Genomic DNA, 17,396 nt, shown 5'->3' with positions numbered 1-17,396 from the left:
CCCGGGGTTGGTTAAAGCTCCACGAGGTTCGCAGCTGCAGGTGGATGAGCTGCAGGCGCCAATGGTTTGCAGGCGCAGCCGGAGGGACCGTTACCGGGGCGGGGGCGCCGGCACAGCTGCGGCAGCCGGGACCGGGGGAACCCCCTGTGTTTCGGGGGAACCCCACCCCGTGTTCAGCCGCACCGCGAACCCGCACCCCGACTCTCCCGCCGGGCTCCCGGGGCGGGGCGGCCGGTCCCTCCGCCCCCTGGCGGCACCGCCCGCTCAGCCCGGCAGAGGGCGCCAGGCGGTGCCGGTTCCGCCGCCGGAGCGGAGCTCTTGCGGAGCTGTCGGGAGCGCTGGCGGCCGTGCCGGGACGGGAGCGCGGCCGCCGCCGCCTCCTCATTTTCGCTCCGCCCGCGGCTCCGCCGCGCTGCGCGCTGAGCGAACCCCGCCCGCGGAACGCCCGGCGCCGCCCCCGCCACCCGCCCGCCCGGGCTCGCCCGCGGCGCCGGCACCGCAGAGCTCCCGCCGCCGCTGCTGGATGTCGCGCCCCGGGCTGCGTGGAGGTGCGGCCGCCCCGGTGCCGGGGGAGCGGGTGGGTCTGGGGATCCGGGGGTGGGAGGGACACGGGTCCGGCGGGTCGCGACGAGCGGGAGAAGTTGCGGTGTTTTTTTGGGAGCGCTCCGGCTGGGATTCCTCGGCTCGCTCCGCAGCGGGGAGCCCCGGCCGCTCGCACCCGGCGCCTCCGGGACGCCCCGGATCCCGCGGGGGGTGCGGGCGGGTGGTCGCGGAGCGCCGTCCCCTCCGTGAAACAGGTGAAGTTTGAATAGATATTAACCGCTCCGGCTCGGTGCGGAACTGCTGTGAACTCCCGGCTGCCCGAGAGCTTTGGAAAGTAGCTCAGCTTCTGCTGGCAGAGCTGCCTCTTCGGGGGTTTGTGCTTTTTTGTCATGCGGGATGGCTTATAGAATCATACTTTGTCACCCACCCACCCTCAGTCACAGTACCGAAATGTGGTCGAGTTGTCTTTTTCCCTCTATCGATTCTTCAATCAGCAATTTTAAGTAAGGCAACTCTTAATACGCTTCTTCCTTAACCATTCGGTATTGTGAACGTTTCTGCTTAATTTGTAGTGCTTGGTGTTTTATTTTTTTGTGTGTGGTGTTATTCATTCAAGGTCAAAGCTTATGGAGTTTGCACTTTATTGTATGAAGGTATGAATGAGGACTGGCTGTGGACATGTTCCTTCCCTCCTCCCCGTTCCCTCCCTCCCACTCTTGTGCCTGAGTGTTTCTGGAGAAGCCTTTTAAAAGAATAGATGAGGGTCATAAAAAGTACTCGCTGACCGCTGCCTCCAGCTCTTTCCTATAATTGAAATACATTGTTTAATTCGTCTAATGAAAACAAAATCAGCTTAAAGAATTGATTCCCTGAGAATGTAATTTCTGAAAGAAGCCGTGCGGGGGATGTCTGTGTGAGTGGGATCACGTACCTGTTAGAACCAGGTGTCACTGAAAGTGCGTGACGGAGGACGTGGTGACTGCAAGAGCTGCTGTTTCTTGTGCCTTGTGTCACGCAGGTGCCTTGTGTGGGTGTCAGCGTGCATCATAAAATCTTCAAACTTTGAGCGAACTGCTGAAAAAAGTGCCGAACTCTTTAGTTTCTGGAACGATTTCAGTGGAGTTTAAGTAACGTCATGGTGAAGATGAGAGAGATAGCTTTGAAGTAACATGCTTGAGTACAGGGATGCTTCTCCAAGCAGGCAGGTGTGGATTCATCGGGTGTGTGGTGCTGTGCCTTGGCAGGGCTGGTATGTGGGGATGTGACCGGCTCACAATGCAAAATGTCACATTGTTGTGGGAGTAGCTCCTGGCGTCAAGGGCTAAATTTTCCTAAGGGTGGAAGCAGGGAGATGCTGTGCCTGCTGTACCTTCTGCATTTGCTGAGTCGGTTTTAGAGCATTGTGGAAGTTACTGCTTGAACTGATGTGAACATCAACAAGAGGAGCATGATCCTGCTGTAAGTCATGGCAGTTTTGCTGCTTTCTTTGGAGGGACTGGGTGAAGTTTCATCGCTGATTATTACAAAAAGTACCTAGACACTGTTCTCAGCAAAGGCTTTTCTGCAAAATCAGGGCAGAGCAGGAGATTGTTCATTCTGCTTTTTTATCTTGGTTCTGTGAGGGGAAGCTGCGTCTACTCATCTTCATGCATAAAAATAGAGATTTTTTTTCTCTGATTGCGGCATTTAAAGCCTTTTCTGAAGAATCAGAAATAAACACCACTCATTAGTAAGCTTCCCTTCTGCTTTACCATGATGGTGTCTCAGAGATCCCATTTCACTCTGGTAATGGGAGAGCAGAAGAGCTGTTGAGCTCCATCTGTATGCATTAGGGTAGGTGGTTGATTTGTACCCTGGGGCCGTATTATCTGCTATTTCATTACTTCTGGATCAGTAATGATATTCAGGAAAACTGTATTTATAGTGACTGCTTTCTAGGGACGTCTATTCACTCGAAAGCCTCACGGATAAGGATCGCACTGACGCGTGTTTGCTGACACGCTGCTCTGGTAGGAGACACTCCTGCTGCTGCTTTTAGCTGCCTTTGATGGCAACAAAGTTCTGGGGTTTGCGAGGAAGAAGTGGGAATTCCCACGGGTCTCCTTGCACTTCAACATATATATATACTTTTTTCCCTAACCAGTATCTTGTCTTGCCCTCAGACAGGTGAACAGAGCTCTCGTGCCTGTTTTAGTCACTTGCTCCGTTAGTATTTGGGCACAGCAGCAACTCTCCCAGCGGTTGGTAGCAGAGCAGAGCACGTGAGGAGCCCGAGCTGGAGCGGATGAGACGTACCAGGTGTCGCAATACCCTGTGCCAAGCTCGCTGCTGAATAGCACCACAGAGATAATGAAGCGCGAATGGTTTGGGGGAGTGGAAGAACCAGGTAGTGGTAGCGCTTTGGAAGGTTTTGATTCTCCTTTGCTGTTGGTAGGTGGGCATGGGGTTGTGATGGAAGCTGCGCTGTGATGTTCGTGGTCCTATCCAGGTGTCCAAGGCAACTAAGCTTCTGTGGCTGCGCTGGCGGTGAGCAAAGAGCGGGATGAAGAAATTAAAAATAAATCCCGAGTTGACAGTGCTGCACCAGCACCATGAATACCTGTGTCTGTTCTGCTTCCCTGCCCTGCAATGCTGCTCGCATCCCCGTACCTTAGATTCTGAAAGCTGAGCAACGGGAGTGCTGTTGTAGATTGAAGAGGTGGTGGAAATGCCTCCAGGCTGCCTCTCTGGGAGGTGAGTTCTCCGTTGTCCCTCAGAGGTGTCCACTGTGCTTTAATGGTGCGTGCTGCGCTGGGCTGGATGGGGGGAAAGCAGAAACGCGTCTGCTGGAGCTGCCTGGTGTGAAGGTGGTTCTGGGAACTTCTTGGGGCATTTTGTAGGTGAGGGAAACTGTCCTACCAGGGTGCCTCGAGATGTAGTCAAAAAGGACGTGTCCAGGTTGTCAATTGTTAGGAACTTTCTTGGATCTCAGGTTTATGTTTCAGTGTAGTGAGACAAAAGCATTGTTTTCACTAAACATAGCTGCTGTGTTGTGTATTAACACAATAGAAAATGAAACTTTGACTTGTCCTGACTGCACTTCACAGGATTGTTTAATGGCGAGAGCTCGTGTGGTTTTCCTGCAAACCAGCGACGTTTAGGTGCTATGGATGGACTCTTTTGCCTCATTATAACTGAGTTCTGTGATATGACAGAATCAGACTTCCTGGCCAAAAAACTTTGTGCCACTGTGGCGTGTTGCTCGGTGTGTTCTGGGTGCTCCTGTGCCATGAGGTTTTGCCCACGCATCACTCCAGCTCCTTGCCTGAGCTTCGCAAAACTTAGTTTATCACTGACATAGCATTCCAGATGTTGGTAAAGGTGCCTTTTCTGTTTCTTTGCCCCAAGATCATGTAAAGTGAAGCAGTTGGGAGGGTGTGCTGTGCAATGGAGGTGTGACTGCCAGGTGAGGCCAGGACGGTGCTGATGGATGCTGATCCCTGTGGTGCTACTGCTGCAAGCTGTGAATCCCACCACATCCCAAGCTGCTTCCAGATGGGCATGAAGTGGGTACTTCGCTGGGGAAACCTAATGAAGCACCGCAGAGGGTAAAAAAGTTGCGTGGGTCGCTTAAAACCAGGAACTCTGCAAGGAAGGGAGGTTTCTGTGCTCGCTCTGCGGGTCTGCAGAGGTGCAGCCTCAGCACTGATGAGCCCTCCTGCCTCACTTCTGTGTCTGAGCACCAGTGCTCCGTGGCCACAGTCTTGTTTTGAACACAAGAACCAAGAAATACTGTGCTTTGGACCAGCAAGCTTACCATAAATGTGCTGGTAATGCTATTTCTGCTTCAAATACCTTCTTATTGACTCATCTTTAGGCATTCCTTTGTACTTCTGCTGCATTTAGATTGAACACTTGAGTATTAAGTTCACACTGCATCATTTTTACTGGGAATGCTTTTAGTTGCGCTTCCGTTCTATTATAATTTTTATTTGTTAACTTTTATTCTGGCTGAAAATTTTCTGCTAATTTTTTTTGAAAAGCTTTTCGATTGCTTCTCTCTCTTTTCTGTTGAGTGCCATGTAGCTAATGCTTATAGTTTGGGTCTGACAATAATGTAGCTACTTTTAAAGGAGGTTGGTTTTCCCCTTTTTTTTCACCTGTGCTTACATAGCAAGCAGCTGTTTTGAGAAAGTGTATGAAATGGGTGAGGGAGGAGATTCAGGGACCGCTGAGAAAGCAAAGAAAAAACTGTATTAACAATGTAATAAATTTTGCCTGCCTAAGATGTCTTAATCTTACCCGGTGGATTGTGCCTCCCTGTCCTTGCCTGCCTGTTCCAGCCCTGTCCCCGTTGCTTAGGGCTGGAAACCAGCTCTCTGTGGTGAGGTGTTTGTGATGTATGGTATCCATACATGCGCTGGGATGATGCTGGCGGAGATGGAGAACAGGTGGGAGAATCTGCTGGTTCCCGCAGCGGCTCCGATGTCCCTGGGTGATGCAGGGCGCCCGGTGACAAAGGCGGTTCCAGTGCAGTAAAGTGTGAAAAGTGTTGTAGCTGAGGTGACGTGACCTGAAAGGGTAGAATGAATGAGGAGAGAAGGAAAACAAATGGTTTTATTAAAGAAACGAACATTTAAAACTACTTAAAAACTATTAGAAAACAGAGAAATAGTCACCCTCCTGCATCAGTTGCTGGAATAGAAAGTGTGAATGTTTCTGCAGAAAGGGGATTTTTCTGGTAATGATTACTGGGTATTTTTGAAAGGTTGGTGATGGTGTAAAATCAATGTGGCCAGCTCCTGGTCCCAGCCTTGCTCAGAGTGAGGGGGGACTCCTTGTCTGCCTTCAGGCTGTCCAGAACGGACAGAACAACGCTGCGTGCCCTTTGGCTCTTTCAGACTGGTGTAGCCTTCCAAAGGAGAGATCAGATTAAACCATCCCTTCGGTTGTTAGGTGTAATTATGGCCGTTTCTGACCCATCTCCCACAATGGCTTGTAATTCATATTGGGTGGTGAGAACAGCATGGGTTTGTGTCTGCTGTGTTTCCAACAGGAGACTGCGGAGAGCGGAACTCGCCAGAGTAGAGTTTGTAGGATATATAAATATATTAAAATAAATATATTAATTATTTCTTTTGTACATGCATAACAGGAAAGTGATATTCTGTGTCTAGATATAGGTTTTTTTCTTTGCTTAGGCACCTATTCTTACTGAGTTGCTGGGTTTTCATTGCAAAATTGATGTCAGCAGGTAGCGGAGAGCAGAGCAGTGAGGCTGCTGCAGTATGGGGTAATGACTCCTGGGCATTAACATTTGCCTTCTGGGATACTTAGAAAGCTGTAGGCTGCAAATATTTAAGGCTCTGTAATTAATTTCAGCTATCTGCATTAAATATGCTATACAGCTTTAGTAGTGGTGAGAGCAGCGGACTCCGTGATCGCAACTATATCCATTGATGATGTACAATTTATGTAGCATCAGTTTTTAGCATGTGATATTCATTCATGAAAGAAAAAACTTGAGTGATGGGAGCCTTGACATAGATGCTAACCTGTGTTTTGCAAAACCATCCCAACAGAAACACAGTAGAATCTCTTGTTTTTTGTCTTGTTTTGCTATTTAAAAATTCAACTGTGCTCCATCTTGTGAAATGTTTTTGAACAGTCAGGAGAATAACCTGTCCTGTGTAGGAATGCGTGTTCAATTATATTACAGTTGTTAATAAAAGAGAGGATACGCCCATAGCAAAAAATGTAATGGATGGAAGAGCGACCTGAGGATGTACCCAGTAAAGGTGAGCGCAATTCAGCTGTTAATGAATGGGATTAAAACTCCTGTTTATGAGCAAGGGAGGCTTTCCACTGGGATGGAGGCTGTTTTGTTGCCGTCTTTTTGTCTCCAGTGGGTTGATACGGAGCTTTCTTCCAGAGCCGTTCTGAAGCTCAGCACGGATGATTTGTATTCTCCCGGAGAGTAATTTGTCAGGAGATGAACCGCAATATGCTCTGCGTTTGCTGGAACAGCAAAGACAAGTCCAGTTAAAGACTTATTTTTTGGGGCAAAGTAATTTTTAAACTTCCCATCAAAAAAAAAGGTCATAAATACCTGTGCTTGGCCTACATTTTTTCCACCTCAAGTACTTTAGTGGCAAGTTCAGGTGCTGCACAAAACGGAGCAGCTCAGAGCTTCCCTGTGGGGAGGACGCAGCTCGGTCCATGGGCAGTGTATTATTAGGGGAAGGTCACCCTTTTACAGGTATAATGACTTGGGAACTGATCTAAACGTTGCAGGATTTCATTGTAATATTTTCAAGTAAAACTTCAAAATGGAAATTGAAAAAAAAAAAAGCAAATGGTTAAAATAATAATAAAACTTGAGTACAGCTTGGCTGCCTCTCAGTGAAAGCTTTAACATTGCTTTCTAGCAAGAGCAAGCAAGAAAATAACCATTCTGTTCTAGTTCAATTATTTTTTCTTTTGGGAAGGTGTTGTATATATTGTATATGTATTGTATATATTGTATATATATTGTCGTATATATGTATATGTATTTTTCCTTTGAACAGAAAAATGTATTAATCTCCAGGTCCAGCTCTGAGAGCGCTGAGAATTCCCATCTTCTGGTTATTTCTGCTTTGCTGTTGAGCTGGGAATGGTTCTTCTTCTCCAGTATCTAGGTTAGGAATTAGAAACATACATTTGAAAGAGTATCTCTCAATTAAGTTATTTTCTGAGGCTTTTGTTAACATTTCTCAGTTCTAGATGGTGCTCTGGTTTGTTTTTTGTATGTGCAGAACTTGAGGCTGGAGTTTGGTAGGGAGGGATTTATTTGCAGATGTCACTGCAGTATCTTATTAATTTGTCTTGTTTTGCTAAACACAGTGAGATGTGAAATGAGTCTCAGGTGTTTGGTCCGTGTACTGGAATCATCAAGAAAAATGCGATGGGGACGGTGCATCCCACTGTAGCTGACCTGGTGGAAGAGCCGGTAGATATAGAGAAGCTTAACAAGTTGTCAGGGAGCAGTGGGATAAATGTGTGGTTAGTGGGAAGGAAAACAGTAGAATGTACTTAAAATAATAGAAAACTGCTCGTAGTAGGAAATTTGCAAAGATGATGGAAATTGGGTATTGGGACTGAGGAAAAGGAGATGGGTGAGTGACAGCCGGGAGCTGGTGGCAGTTTGGAGGCGCAATATGATGGGAAGGAGTTTCGGTGAGCGCAAGCGAGAAGGAGGCAAACAAGCGAGCTGGTGTCGAGAAACAGGTTCAGATGGCAAATGTGTTCAGAAAGCAAATAGATTGAAGCCTCTGAGTGACAAGGAGGGAAGAAAAGACATGAAAAAGAGACATGATGCAGCTTCGATTTTAGTGAGCTGCAACAAAAAGAGGATGTTTTGTGTCACTCTGACCGTGATGGAAATAGGAACTGGAAGGGACAGAAGAAACTTTAATGAACAAACAAGATGGGGACAGAAATGATGGAGACATGTCAAGATTTCTTTTTTTGCCTTAAAAGATAAAACCCGTTATTTCTACCCTTCCAAAAGCCAAGCCCTCCCTTCCCCCCCATTTTATATATTTAGGCACATCAGTGGTAATATATCATGTCAAATTTGTTTGATATATCTGCTTATATCATGTCTAATTTTGGCAGGAAGTATAACACTAATTACATTTACTGTCAAGTTGATTGCCTCTTCCCTGCGCAGCACTTAGCTGAGCCCGGCTCGCTCCCTCTTTAAATGGCTCTGACTTTACCCTGACTGTTCGCAGGAGTTTTGGCGGTGGAACACCCTTTCTCTGGGTCTAGAGGAATATTAGCTTGTCAGTCTTCCAGATGAGCTGTAATGACTTCCATATCAGGAAGGGTTTAACGCAGAAAGGTATTGATGGACTAGAACTATCAGATTTGATTTTTTTTTTGAGAGAGACAGATTTGGAGGCATATGATGTATTTTTATATATATGTGTGTGTGTGTGTGTATAAAATTTTCTTTTGGGGGTGTGCAAGGTATTTGGCACATTATAAAAGATAGCATGCATTAATCATACTTTGAAAATAAAGTGCAAAATGCCTTTGTGTGTCAGTTCTGAAAATGCCCTGCTTTCTTGGCTTTCCAGGTATCAGCCTCTGTGTTTGGCAGTACGAAAACACCAATTAGATGAAGAGAACAAAGAAGAAGTATATAGTTTTGATTCTGGGGTGCTCCTTAAGGAATATTCTGAAAGAGGCAACAGGGAAGCTGAGTAACTAATTTTGTGGAGGAAGAAGAGGGGCAGGGAGGCTCAGTGGGGTTTGGTGTTAGAAGGAATAAAGAGAATGGAACTTATTGCTGTGGCTTCACTGAAAATAATCATAGCAAAAGTCACGGTCTTGCAGAGGAAGATGAGGGGGAATGCAGTATGGGATGCACAACTTTATGCAGCCATGAAAGCATTTTCAAAGTGACTTGCCAAAATACTTCTGGAAGGCAGAACATGTAAGCTGAAGTGATCTGGAAGGGCAGGCAGAATTTGGGAAGCATCCTATCCTGCAGAGAAGCACATTTGGAGGTGAAAACGTTGCGAATGACTTTTCCAAAACTGCCTCCAATTTGAGGTTAGGATTAATGCACATCTGCCTTCGGGAAGGCACAAATAGTTGCTATTTTCTGCTAAGCTTGAAAGGAAAAATTTGAATAACACTACTGGGACTGAGAGGTAAAGGTCAGAAACTTTGAATAGCAGCATTAATTGCTCCCTTTAAAGGATATAAAGGATCAGAGTCTTTAAGGGCTCACCCAAGGATGAGAGCAATGTTAATGCTGGTAAGTGATGATACAGCAAGACTCAGAAAGGTGAGGGACAGATATTGTTTTCTCCTTGTTACTCCAAAATCAGATCAACATACTAGTGACTTGGGTGTTAACTATCTGAGGAATGGTGGCATTACTTCAGTCGTGTGCTGTATTTAATACTTTCCATTGTGCAGGATCGAACTTCAGGATATATTAACAGCACGATTAGATGTTGCAGGGCATATTGGGTTCCCTTGGACCATCCAGCATGGAGAATATTTTTCTTTTAATTTTAAAAACTTAAAAAAAGTCTCTGCTAGATCATTGTCACAGCCTTTGAGCAAATGATGCCACACTTGATCTTCCATCTTTGTCATCTCCAGTTTGCATCTTTGTGTTTGCAAGTGATGCTCCGTTCTCTTGGGTGATGTTTTAATGTTACTGCCTCCTATTAAAAACATATGGTGGCTTAGAGTATGTGAATTATCCTATTCATTCTTCTCCTATGTTGTGAGCTCTTATCGTTAGTTCAGGCTATACTGGAAAAATGTAAATATTGAGGGAATCAGTGATATATGATAGAGCTTGCTGTTGAAATGGATTATGGTTTCTCATTGTGGCAATAATTTTTAAGAAACTCTGATTTTCACAGCTGCTGGTAAGATTCTGTATAATGATAATGAAGCTATTTCTGCTTTCCTTCTCTCACTAGCATATTCAGAAGATTACCTGCATGCTTATTCATGCACACGAGGGTTTTGGAAATCAAAGTTTCCCAGTGTTGCAGAAACAAAAAGCTTTGTTGTGTGATGGTTGCAAAAGAATCCTCACTGGGTCCTTTGGAAAAATTCCTCTTGTCTCTGGGGAATGAGGAGAGTTGTGGGGAAGTATCATAATTTGCAAACAAGAATGTTTTGTAAGGATTTTAATTGGTTTAACTTCATAGCCACAGGTTGCAGGGTTTTTTTTTCTTCTCTTGATTTCAGATGCACTTGCTGATGATCTGCAGAGAGTGATTTAGACTTGGCTTTTTCAGTTAAACAAAACAAGAAAATACTTGCCTGCTGACTGCTATTTAAGCTGGGTTCCTAGGAGCTTGCCTTCCCTGGGGTAGTTGTTTGTCAGCAAATCCTGTTGGACTATGTAGTGATGTATTTGCGTTAAGTTTCCTCCCTATTGCAAATTCTACAGGAAAATGTATTTTCTGGTAGTCTGGTAGATAGTTGTATAGTGTAGATTGTGTTTGATTTTGAAGCAGTAGGTGTCTCCTAAGCAATTCTATGGAATTCCAGGTAATGTGAGGAAGGGAAGGCAGGGAATACTCCTCCTCCCCTTGGGCTGGGCTCAGGTGAAATGTATGTGAAGCTGATAGATTTAGGTAAGAACCTTTTGATGCTGATAATCTTGGATGTTGTGTGGTGAGTAAAATATGAGGTTGCATAGAAAAGAACGTTAAAAACCTGTTTCAAAAGAAAAATACTTCAAACACTAGCAATACACTCTTAGACTATGTAAGTAATCTCAATTTTTGCATTTTTATCTCTTAGTAGCTTCGTGAGTTCTGTAAGGACAGTGTGGGCTTGCTTACTGGACTGAATAAGAATGAGGAAGGGAAACACTTAAGCTTGAACTCAACTTTAAACACTTGAGGTATTTCATAATAATAACCATATTTAAAAAAATTTAGCTGGTGTTTGGCAGTGTCAGGACTTACGTGCTCAGGATGGACAGTGAAGACCCCATTAGGCAGGTGTTGAAGATTTGGTGTTCTCACTGTAACCTGCCTTTGGTATTAACAATATCCTCAATTACACAGTATAGAAAATACTTGCATTTTCTGTGGATTCAGATCCCCACAAATAAATACCTACAGGTTGAAATAGTGGCAGCCTGGCAGTGTATCTAAGTTTGCTCCGTAGATTACCATTACCTTTGTTTGCTGTCTGGGGGTGCTGCTAGCAGAGCTGAAAAACCTCTGGGCTGATCGTTGTCAAGCTTTTAAAAGGAGTAGCAAAGTGCGAATGTCAAATTCTGCCTGAAATCTGAATATCTCTTGCATGAACGTACCTAGATCTTGTAAAAATAATACAATAACTAATATAAAAAACTTCACTGCTTTTTCAGGTGTTAGTTTTGTCAAGATATTTTTCCGGTGTAATGCTTTCGGTGGCAGAGCTTTTGTATTCTCCTCGACGGGTAAATGATTAATGGTCTCACCGCTGCCTTCTGGATCACCTTGTAAGAGGTCTCCTTCATCAGTCTGGCGAGGGGCTTGTATGGCAGTTTGCACCCTAATTACAGTCCCCAGCTGGGATGTGCTGTGAACAGATTACTGGGAGCTGGAGTACAGTCGGCGCAGATACAGATGACCATGGAGTTGTTCGACACTTGAGTGCAACAATTAAATTTCCTCGCTGGAAAGAAAAAATCCACTTCATATAAACAGTGCAACAGATAAAAATGTTGAGCTGGAATTAACTCTGTAACTTAAAGGTTTAATAATAACAGCGGTTCTGTTTTCCCCTGTTTTCATCTTTTCCCTTCTCTTGCAGTCTATAGACGACGGCGGTATTGCAAGCCAGAAATTTTATTACCAATAGAAACATTAAGGTATTCCACAGGGCAAAACAAAAGTGATTCAAAAGGTGCTTTTGCAGATAATAAGTTTTAGGATTGAACAGTTTACCCAGAAGACAACAGATTATTTCCAGCGGTCTGTCGTTATTGTTGGCCTTTTTTCTGGCTCATTTGTGGTGTAATGCTGCTACTCAATTAAGATGTATTTTGGTAGAAACTATGAAAGACAACTGCGCTGCTTCCACCAAGCATATTCCTAAGCATATACGTGTGTGCCTGTTGTTCAGTCTGACGAATAGGAGCATGTTGCTGAGAAACAGCTTATTTAAGGACTTATTTAAAGCACGGCAGAAAACTTGCGAAGCATTCAGTCACACACAAAAGCAAAGTGCCCATTCTGGTGTTTGACGATGACGATTTCATGCTTTGGAAGGATGTAATTGCCAAATGGTTTTGTACATATGTATCAGTGTTGTAATAGTCAATATTGCCAAATCGGATAACGTTATTAATATATTGGCAATCTGAAAAAAAAGATAATTAAAAAAAAAAATTATAATCACTTATTTTTCAGGACTTGGTTCTTTGCAGTGCTTTTTTCCTTAATTTTATTAAAAAGTTTGAGGATCATCAGGGTACTGATGTGACGTGTGCATGAAGGATAAAGGCAGTGGAAAGGGCTACTGGTAGACTGAGAATGGAGGTAGAGAAATTGCACTATTTGTGCTTATATCCTGAAGAACTAGATTTGAATGACTGAGGGAATTAATATTTTTTAGGGCAGTAGAAACCTTTAGTTTTGTGGTGGTTGCTGTGAAGACATGGATGTCTGTGTTTGACTTTGTCTAACTTGAAAGAGGGCTGGCAGGGGGGAAATTTTTATTGTTCAATGAAAAAGTAGTCGAATATAACTGACTTGTGTTTGAATGCTTTGGGATGGCAGCAACTCCTGGGAGGCTTCTCTCTTTATCTGGGAGCTTGAACTGATGGATGTGTGTAAAGCAGAAATTCATCACTGTCTTGTCCTTGGTTTGGAAGAAACCCTCCTCCAAAGGCTTTATTCCCAGAGAAGGTCAGTTAATGGTTGGTTATGGTGCGTTTACTCTTCCTGGATTTCCTTCTCAATCACAGAATTGACTGGGTTGGAAAAGACCTCAGAGATCAAGTCCAACCCTTGGTCCAACTCCAGTCCATTGACCAGATCATGGCACTAAGTGCCACGTCCAATCTCAGTTTAAAAACCTCCAGGGCCGGTGAGTCCAGCACCTCCCTGGGCAGCCATTCCAATGCCTGACCACTCTCTCTGCACAGAATTGCTTTCTAATCTCCAGCCTCAATTTCCCCTGGCAGAGTTGAAGCCCATGCCCCCTTGTCCTGTTGCTGACTGCCTGGGAGAAGAGACCAATCCCCACCTGGCTACAACTTCCCTTCAGGTAGTTCTAGAGAGTGCTGAGCTCACCTCTAAGCCTCCTCTTCTCCAGACTGAACAAGCCCAGCTCCCTCAGCCTCTCCCCATAGGTCTTGTGTTCTCCATGAGAAGTGGAGGAATTGACCCTGAAGATGTTGTGTTATCTGGAGATCGTGTGTTCTGGGTGGTGGAAACACTTGGGAGGGATCATTTTCAAGGCTTTGGCTTCTTTGACCCAGGTTTAAGACCAGTTGAAACTCATGACTCCCATCCAAAATGAGCGGTACGTCCATACCTTGGCATCTCCACTGAAAAGAAAAGGCTCTTCAACTTCTCCTTATTGTCTTGTTAAAAAGCAGATGCACCATTTCCTTTATGTCTGTTTGTCAGATGTGGTAGCAGCAAGGTTTGGTGTTCTGCAAGCGTTCATCATCCTTCTGTTCGCAGATGCAATGGGAAGCAAATGACCCGGGTTGTTGTTTTTACTCATATTTTGTGTTGTTTTTTTTCCAGTTCTGTGGCTTCAGCTCCTCATTTGAGCTGCGTTGACACATCATGAAACACCACATCTCGGTCTGTCATAGTGCATATTAATTGCCAGGTGATGCTCTGTCTCTTGCGGGTTTGGGTTTTCCCTTGGTGGTTCTCTTGGGTTTTGTTCCAGGACAAATGCATTGTAGGTGCTTGAGAGGAAAACATTTTCTCCTAAATTATTTTAGCAAATAGAACCCCTTTTTCACTCTGGCTGAAGACTTTGTCTTGGCTGCAAGCCTGGGAGGTTTAAACATTTGCTGTTCCTTTTATTGTTCAAACCTGTGCAGCATATTTTAAGTGAGCGAGCAGTCTGTCAAGTTATTAGAAATCATTACTTTGCCACGGAGTTATTGAATGGATGTGAAAACAGGTGTTTGTCGGATTTTACCTTCTGGACTGCATATTTTTGATGTTTCGGGAACTTTTATCTGCAGTCAACCATTGTGCTTTGGTACAGGAGGAGGCTTGATTGGGATTATCTGAGCAATAAGGGAGCAGAGATGTGGTTCTGTGATTCATAATTGAAATTTAGCCTTTAGATTAACTTCATTAGTATGCTGTTGCACAAGAACAGGGTGTTAATAAATGAAGAAATCCTTCTGGGTTTAAGCACCAAGTGCCACAATAGGTCTTTGCACTTCATAATGAATTTTTTATTTTTGCTGGGACAGCGCTATTTTTTATTTGACCATGCTCTTTTTGTCTTTATATGAAAATTGTGCAAATATATCTGTACAGAGAGAAATGGAGAAAGGTTTTATCTAATGTGAGGTTAAACCCAAATTTCTTCTAATAAAGCCATGTTTGTGAGCCACTCTGAGGTCAAGAAAATACACTCTAGAAAATAAACTTCAGGTTCCCTTCCAAGCCATAATTTATAGTAATGAACAAAACTGTAGTAGATTTATAAATGTTTATAAAATATCTACCTGCTTATTCTGCTGGAATGAAAGATACTAATTTCTGGCTTCCATATTTTGATTACTTTGTAAATTTGTGATCTTGATTTTCATTGTGTGGTGGGTTTTTGTTTGTTTGTTTTTAATCTGGATTTGCTTTACGTGGTAGTTCAGCAAAGCTCTTGCACTTGAGCACGTGTTTTGAAGTCACTTGGACTCCAGGTAGCTTATTAAAGTCAACCTCTGATCCCAGAGAGATGTGCTACACTAATGCATTATATCAGGTGTATCTCCCTGTAGATGCCATCGGTGCAGAAGGGGAGTATTCAGACTTCTCCGGGTGGAATTTTCTTGCATGAAATAAAGGTTGATGTGGTTGAACTAAGAACAACTGTGAGAAGATGTTATTGTTTTTACTTTTTTAGGCTTTTTTTTTGCATTTTCATAGAATAATTTGTATGCTTTGTATGGTTTTATGGAAGACTTCAATTCTCATTTGTTGGTCATAGAGCAGCACTAAGAAAATAAGTTTAAGATGCTGGAAAATTTGGAAAAGAAAAATGAAGAGAAAAGCAGAAAGTGTTTGTTGTAACATGAGTGTTGCTTTAAAGAAATAAAGCAACAACGAAAAAGCTTGAGTAGAGTCTGCTCCCAGCTTTTAATATTATTATTTTGATATGCCGCGTTTGGATATTATTTTTTTCTTCAGTAATTCATAGAATCACAGCCTCAGCTTTTAAAAGATCTGCTTGCTTGTTGGAAGTATCTGGTAGACTGTTCCTGTTGAAACAGGGCTTAATCTTTGGCTTGGCTGATCCTCTCTCTTAGTCAGAGCTGTCACTTCCTTCAGGTCAGTTCAGGCACGCTATAAATCTGAACCTTCTTACTAGTCAATCAGCGATTGATGCAATTTTGCAGCACTTCAAGGCAGCCTTTTCTAGTTGTAAACTGAGTTAATGTGGCCTAAAAAGATTGAGCACAGGGCCAGGAGCTTACAAGTTCTGGAGCCAAGACTGGTATTATTGGTTTGCAGCATGGGCTTGGGCAAATAATTTTACGTTTACAACGTAGAAATGTTTGTTGTGCTGGAGTCTTTCTCCTCCATCCCTCCCCTCCAGCTCATTTTCTTCCTGTATTAAACCTGAGTTCTTTAAGGCCCTGGTATCCGACACCACGTTCAGAGTTGTTCAGCTTCCCTAGTATCTGGAAGTGCTGAGAGATGGAAAATCACACACCCTGATGTCTCTCGGATGGAGATAAACGTGTTAATGGAGGTTTAAAAAAAATTGGTATGTTTGCAAAGGCCTTTGACACCTCTGCAGAATAATTGAAAATAAGACCAAATGGACCTTTAAGATCTCTTCAGAAGTTTAATAGAAAATTGATTTTCTTTTGAAGGTATGGAAAGCCTTCATCCCATGCCATGTCCTGTCTACCCCACAGATTGGAAACACTCAAATCCTTTGCGGTACTGAATGGCGAATAACAAGTGCATCGTGATGGGAATGAACTCTGTGTGTTAGTATTAAAAAGCACTCGGGAGTGACTGAGTCCTCTGATGTGCAGTACTTATTTTTGTGCCTCATACTCCACAAGATCTGCTTTCTCCCGTAGTGGTGTTCCTGTGAACAGAAGACCTCTGTGTGTATACCCTCCCTGGGTTTAAAATTAGCTCGTATATATGTTATATAACTGTTCAATAGTCTCAGTGAATAAGAAAGCACTGCTAGTTTGAAGGTGCAAAACATTTCAGCTTATTAGTAAAAAGGAGAACATCCCTTAAACATCCACTTTTAAAATGGAACAAAGTTCAGACTTTTATAATTGTTTCTAACTTAAGTATGCTTTCTAAGTAATATCAAATTAAATCTGTTTTCCTGAGGCAGATGAAACTACAAGGATCACTGGTAGCAAATCGAAAGAAAATAAGAATGGGCTTTTATCCTCTTTCTTTCCCCTCTTGCTGTCTGTGGGTCTTCAACTGTGGTGTTCTCCTGCTTACTTTGAAATTGCCCCAGTTAAGCTGGTCTGAAGTTTATTGTTGCTATGAGGGAAATGTTTTTACATTAGAAAGGTGTTTCATCTGGCTAGCCTTGAAAGGGTTTTTTCAGTAGTAGTTCCATTCTCAAAAATACAGCCGACTTCACAGAGTGGGCAAGCAAGGAAATCAAAGAAATACATTTTCTGACAGTATTCTGTATTTTTTGCTTATCAGAATGACTCTGAAATTCTGTTCTCTGGAAGCAACAAGGAGGAGATATTTCTGTTTTTCTGATTAGAAAAAAAAAGTGCAATATTCTGTCTGATGTGTGGAATACACTTGGAGCAATTCCAGCGCGGCGAGGGATGCTCTGGGTAGCGAACAGATCAGGATCCTGCAAGGCAGGCTGCCCTCGGTGCGTGGTGTTCAACAGAGCGTCTCACTTATTTAGCTGTTTTGTGTCTCAATAGCCTGTATTTGCTGAAAAGTAATTATTAGTGTTCTGCGTTGGGTTTGCTGCCAGTGGGACAGGTGTCTGATGTGAAGAATTGGTGCTCCCTGGAGGAACTTTGCTCTTTGAACTGGCCTGGCACAGGCAGCCATGGCCTCGGCTCTCGTAGTGGCAACCGTGGCAAGCTGAAGATTAGCCCAAAAAGGTTGTTTCTGTGCATCTTTACCATCTCAAAATACATG

The 17,396-nt window shown here is 43.6% G+C and overlaps 1 protein-coding gene across 6 annotated transcripts in view; it reads left to right on the top strand.

Moving 5' to 3' along the window:
• THSD7B (thrombospondin type 1 domain containing 7B) overlaps nt 1-17,396 on the top strand; it is a 370,487-nt gene that overhangs the window by 53,907 nt on the left and 299,184 nt on the right. For 3 of the 6 annotated variants that reach the window (XM_071810745.1, XM_071810740.1, XM_071810746.1), the window contains exon 1: nt 459-577. The exons of 2 other annotated variants lie outside the window; for them this stretch is intronic. The gene's annotated coding sequence lies outside the window, so the exon portion shown is untranslated. Of the gene's footprint in view, nt 1-457; nt 578-17,396 lie in introns of those variants that run through there. One more of the 6 variants, XM_071810741.1, reaches the window with a different exon arrangement.

Source organism: Patagioenas fasciata, chromosome 7 (assembly GCF_037038585.1).
Source record: "Patagioenas fasciata isolate bPatFas1 chromosome 7, bPatFas1.hap1, whole genome shotgun sequence".
Taxonomy (NCBI): Eukaryota; Metazoa; Chordata; class Aves; order Columbiformes; family Columbidae; genus Patagioenas; species Patagioenas fasciata.
This window is presented reverse-complemented; position numbering and strand designations above follow the sequence as displayed.